The 13843-nt window shown below is 54.4% G+C and overlaps 1 protein-coding gene across 1 annotated transcript in view; it reads right to left on the reverse strand.

Annotated features, from left to right (window-relative positions):
* Positions 1–13843, reverse strand: part of AHRR (aryl hydrocarbon receptor repressor) — an 86167-nt gene that overhangs the window by 53363 nt on the left and 18961 nt on the right. The gene's annotated exons all lie outside the window — the stretch shown is intronic.

A 13843-nucleotide genomic window follows, 5' to 3' on the forward strand; every position in this document is an offset into this window, starting at 1 on the left:
TGGCAAAAACATCACAATATTGTAAAGTAATTATCCTCCAGTTAAACTAAATCCATAAATTTAAAGAGAAAAAGGAAAAAAGACAACCAAAAGGAGCTCTTGGAAGAAAAAGAAAAGGGGATTCTATTCACATGCGTTTTTGTTCCACACACTCTTCGTGGTAGAAGAGGTCAACCATTTGGGTTTCTCACTAAGTTTCAACAGTCTGAAGCCCAGGGCTCAAGAAACGTTTCGGAAAAGCAGACAAAACCAAAAGGAAAAGAGACAGTGCTATAAAGTCAGGTACTTATTCCATGAGTAACTGCATGCTGTCAAGATAAGCAGGACGGGGGACCTGCCTCACGGTCGAGGGGTTAAGAGCCCACCGTTCAATGTGGGGGATGAGGGTCCCATCCCTAGTGGGGGAACCAAGACCCCACAAGCTGGGGGGCAAACAAACCCTCCCCCCACCACTGAGGCAGGAGGAGATGCCACCCCGCGGGGTAAAGCAATTGCAGTCATTCCCCGTGGACTGGAGCTCCGAAATGAGGGCGGCAGGACAGCTAAGACAGGAGGCTGGGCCCTGCCCAGACCACACACACCTCGTCCCAGAAGTCAGGAGACCTCCCCAACCACATACGCATGTAAAGGCTCCTTGGGGGTCAAAGGGGGAGCTATGTCAAGGGATGTTCTCTACCCATATCCCTTGTAAAATCCATCTTGGCTAAGGGACGCATGCAAACACAGGGGAGGATCCTGAGATACATCAAATGTGGACTGGAAACCAGGGAAATCAAAATGATTGGCCAAAGGAAACCCAGAAGAAATGCCCCATAAAAGTAATTCAGACTGCCACGAGGGCGCAGAGAGAGACGCTCTCTGAGCCCGCCCCTGCGTCTGTCCACGCGCACCTTGCTCTTCCCCTGCTTCAGTACCTTCCGTCTTCGTGGGGATCCTTTTCCGCAAAGCTGAGGGCCAGAGGCCCGGTCACTGACCGCTGGTCTGACACGACTTGGCCTCTCTCTGGCCGGGGACCCAAGCCCCACCACAAGCCGTCGCAGGCCAAGGCCAATCACCACCACTAGAGAGCCCTTCACCACAGTCAAAGAGCCCACAGGACGCAAGGCAGATGCCACTGCTGCAACTCACAGGCAGACAGAGAGGATGCGCAGAGCACGCGCTGCCCTCGCGCAAGGACTGGCCCCTTCCCCTGCGGGCTCGAGGCGAGCGCTAGGAGCACCAGCTCCTGCCGCCCCCGCCCCACCCTCCCCGCTGCTGCTGCTCCAGCGCCTGCTCATCTACCATGACACCAAGCCAGGGACTCCAGGCCGAAGGGGCTGGAAGGGGCAGACTGTCCTCGGGGCAGCTCCAGCCAAGGACAGGCTGGGTCTGGAGGAGCGGCCAGCCCGGCCGTCACAGAGCCTGATGCGTGTGCACAGGATGAGTTTGTGAGTAAAGCTACAAAGAAGCCTCCAAGTACAGAACTTGCGCGTCACCCCTCCTGGAGCCCGTCGGTCACCGCCAGTGACTCCAGGGGTCACTTCCACCAGAGTCCTGCCCGGCTCGCCACCCACAGGCAGGGCTGATTGGGCAGGGGGTGTGGGGAGGTCTCTGCCCATGGGGCCTTCCATGGCTGGGTCAGTCTCCACCCCCATCTGGGGACACAGCCCAGCATGGAAGGTCCCAGTGTGGCTGGAGGAGGCCTCCAGAGGCGGCTCTGAGCAAACGCTTGGAGAAGGGAGACCCCAGCGCCTGGTCATGAAGCGGCTGCAGGTGAGCTGGGCCAGATGCCCCCAGAAGCCCCCTCCACTCCCTCCCAGCACTTGTCCCCTCAGGGGCCCGTGGCTCAGCCTGTGGAACCGCTGGTGGTAACGTGGCTGCAAGAAACCCTGCTGCTCAGAGCACACTCTTCCCTTGCAAAAGGACTGGTTCCTTCCCCTAAAAATTCGAGGCGAGCTCTAGGAGCACCAGCTCCTGCCCGCCTCTGCCCCACCCTCTCCGCTGCTCCTCCTCCAGCTTCTCCCCTTGACTCATACCCTCAGCAATCTCCCAGGTCCACAGTTTTCTCTATTCCTTCTTGTTTGCGTTTTGAGACAATATCAAGCTTGCAGAGATGTTGTAAGAACGACACCCACTGTCCTCTGCCCAGAGACACCCCCTCCACCCCGGGACTTCACCGACTGCCCAGAGCATCCTCTCAGCCAGGCACGAGCTACTCTCCATCCAGATGCCCCTGGTCCTTCTCGACTCAAGATGGGACAAGCTGCTCTGCAGGCTGCCCTGAGGTCCCGTTTGTTGCTGAGTCCTCAGCATGTGCAGCGGGAACATCACGAAACTAAGAAGTGTCCTCACACCCTCTGCGGCCTGGCTCACGGGGTCAGTTTCTTCCGGGACTGGTGAGGCCACGTTTGGTCACGGGGACAGTGTGTGCTGGCATTCCCCACTGTAGGGCTTCCCTCTTTGTAGCTAATTAATACTTTGTTTTTCAAGACTCAAACATTCCATTTCTCACTTTCACCAATTTTAGCATCCACTGACATTTCCAGCCTGAATCATTCCTATAGCAGTTACCAACTGGGCATCTTATAATTCACCTCCACTCAAAAGTCACCCGCCTAGAGCTCTCTCTCCTGGCAGTTTGGTCAGGAACCATGGTGTCTGTTTCGTCGTTCACTTACTTATATCCATGCGGATTTAGAGAATCCCATCTCATTTGCTGGATTATCATCTGTCTCCACCCTCGTTCATCTTAATGCTGAGACTGTCCCGATGTGGCCAGAGGAGACGCTTCAGGAGGCCTGGGTCCTGGGGAGCCCCTCAGGAGGCCCACATCCTGGGAGCCCCTCAGGAGGCCCGCGTCTCGGGGGAGCCCCCTCAGGAGGCCCGGGTGCCCCTCAGAAAGCCTGGGTCTGGGGGTATGTCCCCTCAGGAGGCCTGGGTCCCAGGGGTATGTCCCCTCGTGCTCTGAACACAGCCCTGCTGTCCAGCATGGACGATCTAGGCTCATCCTTTCTCTGCTCCCGCTCTGGGCAGAGGCCAGAAGGCATGAGTCCCTTTCAGTGGTGAACTGTGTCTGGAAACTGAGGTCTGAAGGCCAGCTGTGTCCCCTGTACTGGAGTGGCCCCTTCAGCAGGCAGAGCTCGAACACGCATAGGCGGGCACACGTGCGCAGGCACACTCGTGTGTGTGTGTGTGTGTCTGTGTGTCTGTGCGCATAATGTGAGCTCACATCAGAACCTCCGTTACAATTCTGTACCATGGGCTCAATATAGGGTGGACTTATTTTTCCTTTGACATGTAGTAGAAATTGCTTTAAAACTGTCTAGGCCAAAAAAAAAAAAAAAAAAAAAACAAACTGTCTAGGCCTAGATTTTTCTCTGTGGGAAGATTTTAACCACTCATTCAAATAGCCATATGACTATTTGGGTGTTTTATTTTTTCTTGAGTCAATTTTAATAAGCTATATTTCTAGGCATTTACTATATTTTTAAATCTACTAGCATAAACTTGTTCCTAATAATTTCAAGCCATCTTGTAAATATCTATAGCATATATCATCATGCTTTATATATAATATGCTATACAATGTTCCTTTTACTTCCTAATACTATTTGCTATTTTTCCTTGATCAATCTTACCAGATCTTTACTGTTTTATCATTTTAAAGGAATTCTATTACATGTTACCTTTCTATTTCACAAGTACCCTATGCTTTATTATTTCCTATGACTGTTTTTTATTTATTTCACTTTTTTTTAGCAACACTGAATGCTCAGCTTGTTAATTTCAGCCCTTCTTCTTTCACATTAGACCCTCAAGTTGGTTTATTTCTGAGAATTGCATTAGCTGCAGCCACACACGTTGATGGACAGAGGAGCCTGGTGGTGTGCAGCCCACGAGGTCACCAAGAGTCCAGCACAGCGGAGCACACACACACTCTGACCTGCACACACCCCTCAGCTCTGCTGTGTTTCCTGCTTTGATCCATGTTATTACAAATGTGTTTATTTCCAAACGTAAGGCTTTCAAGCCATCTTTTCTGCAGATTTCCAGCTTAACTGGCTCGAGGGCTCACCATGCATTCTTCATGATTTTGTCTTTTGAAATTTACTGTGACTTGCTTTATTGACCAATATATTTTCAATACGGGCTTCCCCTGTGGCTCAGTGGGTAAAGAATCGCCTGCAGTGCAGGAGACACGGGTTCTATCCCTGGTCGGGAAGATCCCCTGGAGGAGGGCATGGTGACCCACCCCAGGATTCTTGCCTGGAGAATCCCATGGACAGAGGAGCCTGGTGGGCTGCAGTCCATACAGTGGCAAAGAGCTGGACGCGACTGAGCAACTGAGCATGCATGCGTATTTTCAGAATATTTACAAGTTACAAGTGGGCTTGAAAAGACGTGAGCGTCAGTTTCAGAGTACAGTGTTATGTCTGTCCATGATTAACCCTTTTGTGCACTGCTCAAATCTTCTTTAATTGTTACTGATTTTTATTTCTCTGATCTATCAAGTACCGAGAGAACTATCTAAAATCTTTCTCTCTGATGATGAATTCATGTATTTTTCCTTATAGTTCTGTCAATATTGGTTTCATACTTTTGAGGTGATGTTATTAAAAGCACACAAATTTAAAATTATTCTCTTTGCTTGATAAAACAAAATCTTAATGACTTTTAAATGATAGGCTCTCATGATTTCCAGTAATATTTTTCACCCTGAAATCAATTTTTTGACATTAATATAGCTTTACCAAATGTATTTCAGTTAGTGTTTTTCCAGTGTATCTTTTCCCATCCTTTGACTTTCAACCTTTCTGTGCCTTTTGTAAACAGAGATATTCACTCTAACAATCCTTATTTCCTCAGTTCAGTTCAGTTCAGTCGCTCAGTCGTGTCCGACTCTTTGCGACCCCATGAATCACAACATGCCAGGCCTCCCTGTCCATCACCATCTCCCGGAGTTCACTCAGACTCATGTCCATCGAGTCCGTGATGCCATCCAGCCATCTCATCCTCTGTCGTCCCCTTCTCCTCCTGCCCCCAATCCCTCCCAGCATCAGGGTCTTTTCCAATGAGTCAACTCTTCGCATGAGGTGGCCAAAGTACTGGAGTTTCAGCTTTAGCATCATTCCTTTCAAAGAAATCCCAGGGCTGATCTCCTTCAGAATGGACTGGTTGGATCTCCCCGCAGTCCAAGGGACCCTCAAGAGTCTTCTCCAATACCACAGTTCAAACGCATCAATTCCTCGGCATTCAGCTTTCTTCACAGTCCAACTCTCGCATCCATACATGACCACAGGAAAAACCATAACCTTGACTAGATGGACCTTTGTTGGAAAAGTAATGCCTCTGCTTTTGAATATGCTATCTAGGTTGGTCATAACTTTTCTTCCAAGGAATAAGCGTCTTTTAATTTCATGGCTGCAATCACCATCTCCAGTGATTTTGGAACCCCCAAAAATAAAGTCTGACACTGTTTCCAATGTTTCCCCACTTATTTCCCATGAAGTGATGGGACCGGATGCCATGATCTTCGTTTTCTGAATGTTGAGCTTTAAGCCAACTTTTTCACTCTCCTCTTTCACTTTCATCAAGAGGCTCTTTAGTTTCTCTTCACTTTCTGCCATAAGGGTGATGTCATCTGCATATGTGAGGTTATTGATATTTCTCCTGGCAATCTTGATTCCAGCTTGTGCTTCTTCCAGTCCAGTGTTTCTCATGATGTACTCTGCATATAAGTTAAATAAGCAGGGGGACAATATACAGCCTTGACGCACTCCTTTTCCTATTTGGAACCAGTCTGTTGTTCCATGTCCAGTTCTAACTGTTGCTTCCTGACCTGCATACAGATTTCTCAAGAGGCAGGTCAGGTGGTCTGGTGTTCCCATCTCTTTCAGAATTTTCCACAGTATATTGTGATCCACAAAGTCAAAGGCTTTGGCATAGTCAATAAAGCAGAAATAGATGTTTTTCTGGAACTCTCTTGCTTTTTTGATGATCCAGCAGATGTTGGCAATTTGATCTCTGGTTCCTCTGCCTTTTCTAAATCCAGCTTGAACATCTGGAAGTTCATGGTTCACGTATTGCTGAAGCCTGGCTTGGAGAATTTTGAGCATTACTTTACTAGCGTGTGAGATGAGTGCAATTGTGCGGTAGTTTGAGCATTCTTTGGCATTGCCTTTCTTTGGGATTGGAATGAAAACTGACCTTTTCCAGTCCTGTGGCCACTGCTGAGTTTTCCAAATTTGCTAGCATATTGAGTGCAGCACTTTTACAGCATCATCTTTCAGGATTTGAAATAGCTCCACTGGAATTCCATCACCTCCACTAGCTTTGTTCATAGTGATGCTTCCCAAGGCCCACTTGACTTCACATTCCAGGATGTCTGGCTCTAGGTGAGTGATCACACCATCGTGATTATCTGGGCCATGAAGATTTTTTTTTGTACAGTTTTTCTGTGTATTCTTGCCACCTCTTCCTAATATCTTCTGCTTCTGTTAGGTCCATACCATTTCTGTCCTTTATCGAGCCCATCTTTGCATGAAATGTTCCCTTGGTATCTCTGATTTTCTTGAAGAGACCTCTAGTCTTTCCCACTCTGTTGCTCTCCTCTATTTCCTGTCTCTAACCCTCATCTCTTAGCTGGCCTACTTAGCCCACTCGCACCGGCTGTGGCTGGTGGTGCATCTGGAATTCCGCGCTCTCTGTTTGTTACACTCTTCCTCATCTCTTTTTTCTTCTTTCCCGTGTTTTTCTTTTAATTAATTACATTTTTTCATTCTACTTTTTTCTCTCCCTTATTTTGAACGTTAAGCCGTTCTGTTGTCTTGATGATTAGCCTGAAAATTTTATTATGAATTAGTTACTCAACCTCCACATTTAATTAATACAAGAAATGTTGAAATCTTCACCTCAAATCGCCGTCGCGGCCAGGGCTGTGTCCCCCTCGTCTCCGCCCTCCCATGCCAGTCTTCTTCTTCCACACATCAGTGTTTGCTCTGACTGACACCCTCTCCGTCCCTCCTTGCAGCCCAAACCTTGCCTTCCTTCTGTGTTTTAAAGGAGGTACATCCGTTAAAAATGGTTTTTAAAAGTTTCTCTTTGGGTTCTCAGCTGCACTTAGGTTTTAGTCCCTTTGAGTATTCCTTGATGTCCTGCTGACTGAGCGATGCATGTTTAAAGATTTCAGATATTTTGTCTCACATTTCGCATGTTGTCTGCCTGATGGCTACAGTTACTCGGCATTGTATCTTCTGGAAGTGGAAGAGTCTGTGTGCTTGGCGGCAGGCCTGCCCACTGGACTGTAGATCCTGGGAGGCGAGGGGCACAGCCGCTGCTTTGCTTCCTGCATTAGAGCTCGCTGTTAATGTGAAACTTTCAGTGTGAATTTGGGCCAAGGCCCCACGACAACATGTGCCAACTGTTGGCCCCAGATGACCTTGGCAAGGCTTCAGAGAGGATGTCAGAGGTGAGAGATGTTCGAGGCTGGAAGGAGGATGTCCTTGGAGGGCAGCACTGTCGGTCCTGCCACATGTGCCAGGAGAGGGCTGGGGGCCCCCCCCCCGCTGCTGGCACCCAGTGAGAGGAGTTTCATGATGGCCCCAGAGGCCCGTGGGGCGGGTATCTCTATATTCAAGAACTCCAAAGGCGTTTGGGCTGCAAGTGAGAAGCACCATGTTGTCAACCAGGCCCGTCAAAGACGTACGTTTCCTATGGAGCAGGTGGGGCACAGTGTCCAAACACTGGCCGAGGGTATCTCAGCTCCTCCCAGGAGGATGCCTGTAGGCATGCAGCTGTCTGACCCTTGTGTTAAAGAAGGAAGCACAAGGAGGTGACTAGAGAGACATGGTGACCCATGTCAGCCACTGAGACAGACAGACACCCCAGGCATGCGGTCCTCAGAAGCTGGGAAAATACCAAGGCCACCAGCCTGGGTGCCAGCTCCCAGCAACACCAGGAAGAATTCCCCCAGCCTCACCTCTTCTTCCTGCTGCTGCTTCGACCTGGAAAGGCCAGGAACCATGGCTCTGGTGAGGCAGGCCCTCAGGGAGAGGCAGCCAAGCTCACCATCAGGCTCCCCCTGCCCCAGCCCTGCCTGCCAGACCCTCAGACTAGGCAGCGAGAAGGCTCACACTTGAAATTCTTTCAGAGATTGAATGTTCGGCTGGACTGATCACACTAGTGCCAGTGACTGAAAGACCCTAACTGACCCAGAAGGGACAGGGAAGGCCCGGGACCGCCCCGGTCCATCCCACGGCAGTGAGAGGGAAAGCAACGCCGGGGGACACATGCCCTGGGGGGACTCAGGAACCAGGAGAGAGTGAACAGATGAAGGGAGGAACCAGGAGCCTGCTTCTCCTCTGGGCTAGACTCCGCCTCCAGAGGCAACTAAGAGACGGCCATCAGAAAACGATCCGGGGTGATCTTTCTGAATGATGGCTATGCAGGGGACCCGCCTGGGGAAGAGACAGGTGTGCACACAGCCTGACGTGACCCAGAGCAGCGTACCTGTGCTGGAAAGGCCCCGGGGGCTGTCCTCCAGAAGCTGTCCGTGCTGTGGGGAAGGGGCTCCCGCAGCGGAAGGGCTGGAGAGGAGACGCAGCCACAGCCACAGCCACGTCCCCTGGGGAGGAATCCACGGAGCAGCCCCGTGAAGGCAGGAGGTCCTGACCCAGCTCTCAGCATCTCAGGCCTCACATGCCTCGCCGCTCAGAGGCGGGAGCGCCTCACTCACAGAACACAGTGGGGAGGGCACGCAGGGGTGCTCATTCTCAGGGATGGGACCCACCTCGTCCCAAGCCCCCCTCGGAGCCCCGCCTCCCCCCCCCCACCGCCCCTGCCCCCACACAGTGGGGCTAGGCCTCAGGACATGCTCTGCAGGTTCACAGACACTCATTCCCAGCAGAGCTCATCAGGGAAGGATGACTCGTCAGTGAAAGCTGAGAACCTCACAGTTCAGCTCAGCCGCATCCACTGCACTCCTGGGTCACAGGTCCCTAAGTCTTGGGGAGAATTTCATCTCTGACCCGCAGAGGAGCAGAGCATCCTGCGTGTCCCGGACACAGCTCAGGACGCGGGGCCTGTGGACCTGCCACCCAGAGGAGGTGAAGCAGACCCGCCCAGCTCAGGCGAGCCCAGGACCAGGGTCCATCCGGCACAGAGCGTGCAGGTGGGCCGACCCCAGGCCCGGGCCTGGCGGATGGTGAGCAGGGGATGGGTCCTCACAGCTCAGGGATCTCTGGATCATCCCTGGAGGCCGAACCTGTGCTTTCCCCTCCTGGTTCTGTCTGCTGAGTGTCCCTTCCCTCTGTTCATCCCACCCACTGTCCTGCCTGCACGCCACCAGCCAGGCTAGGGTGACCAGGGGTCCTTGGTCTTGCCATTGGCCAGGCTAGGGTGACGGGGGGCGGTCCTAGGTCATGCCACCGGCCAGGCTAGGATGACAGGGGTCCTTGGTCTTACCACCTGCCAGGCTAGGGTGACCGGGGGTCCTTAGTCTTGCCACCTACCAGGCTAGGGTGACTGGGGGTCCTTGGTCTTGCACCTGCCAGGCTAGGGTGACTGGGGTCCTCAGTCATCTGCATGCTGGTCCGCATTCTAGGCCCTTGAAGCCGAGGTCCAGCGAGTCTCCTGCCCGGGTCAATACCTCAGTGCTGAGTGCTGGGTCTGAGAAGGGGGTGCCTGGGCGGCTGGGACCACACGTCCTGAAGAGAACCCGGCTCCCGCCCCCTCAGGGTCCTTCACATTCTCCACCCACCCTTCCTCCCTTTTCTGTGATCAGCCCCCAGTTTCCCTTCTTGCAAACAGTGAAACTTGCAAGAGTGGAAAATCCCTCTCTTTGGTACAAGCAAAGGGTTTATAACTAAGAAGCACCAGCCCTCAGTCTACGCAGAACCAAGTTAAGTAATTAAATAAGCTCACTGCCTTTTAAAAATTCATGAAAGTTGACACAAACACAACACTACAAGCCAATTTGCAGGCCATTATTACTCTTGGAGGCTGGAACTTTCCAGTTCATGTCCTTCCCAAAGGTGACATTTTATGGAAGCTTTAATGAAATTATCCATTTCTGAGTCAGGAAGCAGAGATTAAGATCCAATTTTTAAGCTCGCCTTTTTTCTAACTATGCAGAGGAAATGAATTCAGGAAAATGTTTAGAATTTCCCCTAAAATGTACAGCCTGAGGAAGATCACAAACTTGGGAATCCTTGGGAGAACAGGGTGATACCGAAGTCAAGCTCATTATCTCCCCAAGCTGTGACCAGCAGGGCCTCCCACTGGCAGCGTGCGGGCTCCGCAGACCTGATGGGGCATCCCCCTGCCTCGGGGCAAAAGGGATCGGGCTCAGTGTGGGAGGAGCACTCTGCTCCTGGTTTAGAGGGCTCCTGCATTCAGGCAGACACCTGGCCGATGCCTGAGCTCCTGGAAACAACAGAATCGAAGTCTTTCCAAGGCCACCAACCCTGGCCTGGCTGGACACAGCTGCACCCGAGGAAGTGACCAGAGAGGGAGTGACCAGTCCCCCATCAGTGTCCAAAGGCAGAGGGAAGCCTCTGTGGGAGGAAGGCGAACAGAAAGCCCCTCCTGGGCAGCCCCAAACCTGGCCCAGCTGTCCACATGGGTCACTGAGGAAGCCCTGGGCATGGGGAACCCTGGGGACAGGAATGGGGTCCCTGGAAGGGGGGTAGAGACGCCAGAAAGGGAATGAAGGCACCACAATGGAGATAGAGATCACACAGCAGGGATGGAGACCCCATAATGGGGATGGAGACCCCGCGGTGGGGATGGAGACCCCATAATGGGGATGGAGACCCCGCAGTGGAGGATGGAGGCCCCGCGGTGCGGATAGAGGCCCCGCGGTGGAGGATGGAGGCCCCGCTATGGGGGATGGAGGCCCCGCGGTGGGGGATGGAGACCCCGCGGTGGGGGATGGAGACCCCGCGGTGGGGGATGGAGACCCCGTGGTGGGGATGGAGGCCCCGCGGTGGAGGATGGACGCCCCGCGGTGGGGGATGGAGGCCCCGCGGTGGGGGATGGAGGCCCCGCGGTGGGGATGGAGACCCCATAATGGGGATGGAGGCCCCGCGGTGGGGATAGAGGCCCCGCGGTGGGGATAGAGACCCCATAATGGGGATGGAGGCCCCACGGTGGGGATGGAGACCCCGCAGTGGGAATGGAGACCCCACAATGCGGATGGAGACCCCACAATGCGGATGGAGACCCCACAATGGATACCCCACAGTGGGGATGGAGACCAGGCACTGGGAATCCAGGTCTGAGAGTTTCTGAAGATGGGCCCATGAGCCCCCCACATCCCCAGGCCTTTGGAGCGGGCCCGTCATCCCTTCACGGAACTCTCTCCTTTGTGAGCACAGATGGGGCTGGAGAACTGGCAGCACCGGCAGGGCCTGGGGCTCCAGGATGAGGGCCCTGGACTCCGCACCAAGGCCACACCAACGCTGAGTGACTGCTTTTGCTGTTTCACACATTTGCGTTTTTCCTACCTAAAGACCTGATGCGTTTTCAGTAAGACTTGGAAACCTGGGTAGTAGAGCAGAACTTCTGGAACCGCCTCTCAGGAACAAAGGCTTGTCTACAGCCATACCACCCTGAACGCAGCCAATCTATTCTGACCTCAGAAGCTGAGCAGGGTTGGGCATGGTTAGTACCTGGATGGGAGAGAAAAGCTTTAGCGAGTCTGTGCGTCAGCCCCAGCAGGGGCTTGGCCAGGTCCGCAGTGTCCCCACTAGGGCCCTGGGGACGGAGCCCTCCCCAGGAGGCACTCAGGAGGGACGGAGAGGTGCCTGAAGGCCTGACACCAAAACAGAAAGCTGGCCACAGCCCCTGGTCTCCCGAAGCCCCCGAGGACTCAGCATCCAGGAACCATGCAGTCCACGGTGACCAGGAGCCACGTGCCCTGGGCCCCAGGCCGCAGGTCCCTGCAGCTGGAGGTGCTGATGTTTAATTTAGAAGCAGTGTCGCTGGAAAGCTTCCCCAGGGGCTCGGCGGTCAGGACTCTGACTGCAAAGCAGGAGCCACAGGAGATGTGGGTTGGTCCCTGGGTTGGGAGATCCCCTGGAGGAGGGCACGGCAACCCACTCCAGCATTCTTGCCTGGAGAAACCCACGGACAGAGGAGCCTGGTGGACTAACAGTCTAAAGGGGCACAAAGAGTTGGACACGAGTGAAGTGACTTAGCACGCACACACGCCACGTGAAGCCCCCATAGAGCTGCCGCTCCCAGCCTCCGCTTGGAATGCTGGGAAAGTGGTCGCCCGCCTCACACAAAGACCCGCATAGTGCTCGAATTTCTCCATTTTCCTGGGTCCATCACAGTCCTGGGCACCCATAACCCGAGATCCCGGGAAATACAGGTGCTTTTAGGAGGGACAGAAGATTGTGGGCATGGGAGGGACTCAGACAGAATTCAGGCCCAGTTCTGCAAGTGGGCCAGTGGGACACGCAAGAGAAGGCAGGACTCCAGGTGGTTGCAGAGGTGTGGGCCTGGGAATCTGAGGGGGCCTCGGGGCTGACCACAGGGAGTGGGGGCCAGCAGGGCCGGGCACCAGTTGCTGGGAGAGGGGCCCAGACCACAGCTGGGGAGAGTGGGGCCTTCTCAGAGCAGGACTGCAGTAGCAAGGGTCCCTTAGATGGCTCCATGATGGGGCTGCCTCTATGCAGCCTGCAGACCACACCGCTCCCCTCGCCTCCTCCTGGAAGCCCTCCAGCCTGCACAATTCTCCTGGTGACCCCCCCCCCAAATTCCTGACCCCATGGTGCCCACCATTCTCTGCTGCCCTCCAAGCCTACTTTTCCAAAAGTGCCTCCTAAGCTTGTGCCTCCAGCCATGGGCGGGGGCAGAGGGTCTGGGAGATTTACTGGGGGACGAACCTAGGCTGGTGCTGGTTGAATCCCAGGCCAAGCTGTCAAAACTCTGCCTATGTCCCCACCCTATGATGTCCATGAGCCCATGCATGGCGGGGTGGGGGGGTGGACACAGGTGGGCGTCACAAGGAGCAAGGACCTCCCCGCCCCCAAAACCAAGCCTGGGTCAGCAGACACAGCTCTGAGCGCTCGGCCTTCCCCGGGGACAGAGGTGCCTTTCCACGAAGGACAGCTCAGCTTACCGAGGTCAGCACCACGCAGAGTCCCCCAGCAGGGGTCCAGCCCCAGAGCAGAGCCGGACATAGGGGAGGGGCCGCGAGACCCCAGGAGTGGGACCCAGACCCATCAGGGCCCTCACACAGAGGGGCTCCCAGGGCCAGCCATGGCGGGAGGACTGGGGTTCTCGCTCCTGGAGACAATGGGAGGGCCGGGCGGGCCCTGTGCCTGGCTAGTCGGCGCTGGCCCAGCTGGAGGGCATGGCGAGCGAGTCCCTGGGGGCATCGGGGTTGAAAGCAGCCCGCACCCTCGGGAAGCATGCCCGCCCAGGCCGAGAAAGCCAGCAAGGCACAGTGGCTGCCGCACCTCAGGCACGTCAGACGCACGCACATCCGCAGCCCCGTGGTGGAGCCCGCACCGCACAGGCCCGGGTCCCTCGGCGGCCAGCCCTCCTAACCACAGCCCGAGGACGGTTTCAGTCACAGGAGGCTGTGCATGCACTGACTCCCAGGGCCTCACGCAGAGCGTGAGCGGGCAGTCAGCTGCCATCCACCACCCACCGGTGCCCACACACGCCCCCTGCGAACACTCGTCTTACCTCTGCCTGAAGACACAGAATAAACGCACAGCTTTGTGAGAAGCTCAGACTTGGCTGAGGGCTGATGGCCCTGGTCCGGGCTGCTGAAGCGGGCTGGGGACAACCACACTCCCCAAGAGCTCAGCCAGGCCACGCGAGGAGTAGGCTTGGCTGGAGGCCGCGGACA

The sequence above is a fragment of the Ovis canadensis genome, chromosome 16 (genome assembly GCF_042477335.2).
Source record: "Ovis canadensis isolate MfBH-ARS-UI-01 breed Bighorn chromosome 16, ARS-UI_OviCan_v2, whole genome shotgun sequence".
NCBI classification, from domain to species: Eukaryota; Metazoa; Chordata; class Mammalia; order Artiodactyla; family Bovidae; genus Ovis; species Ovis canadensis.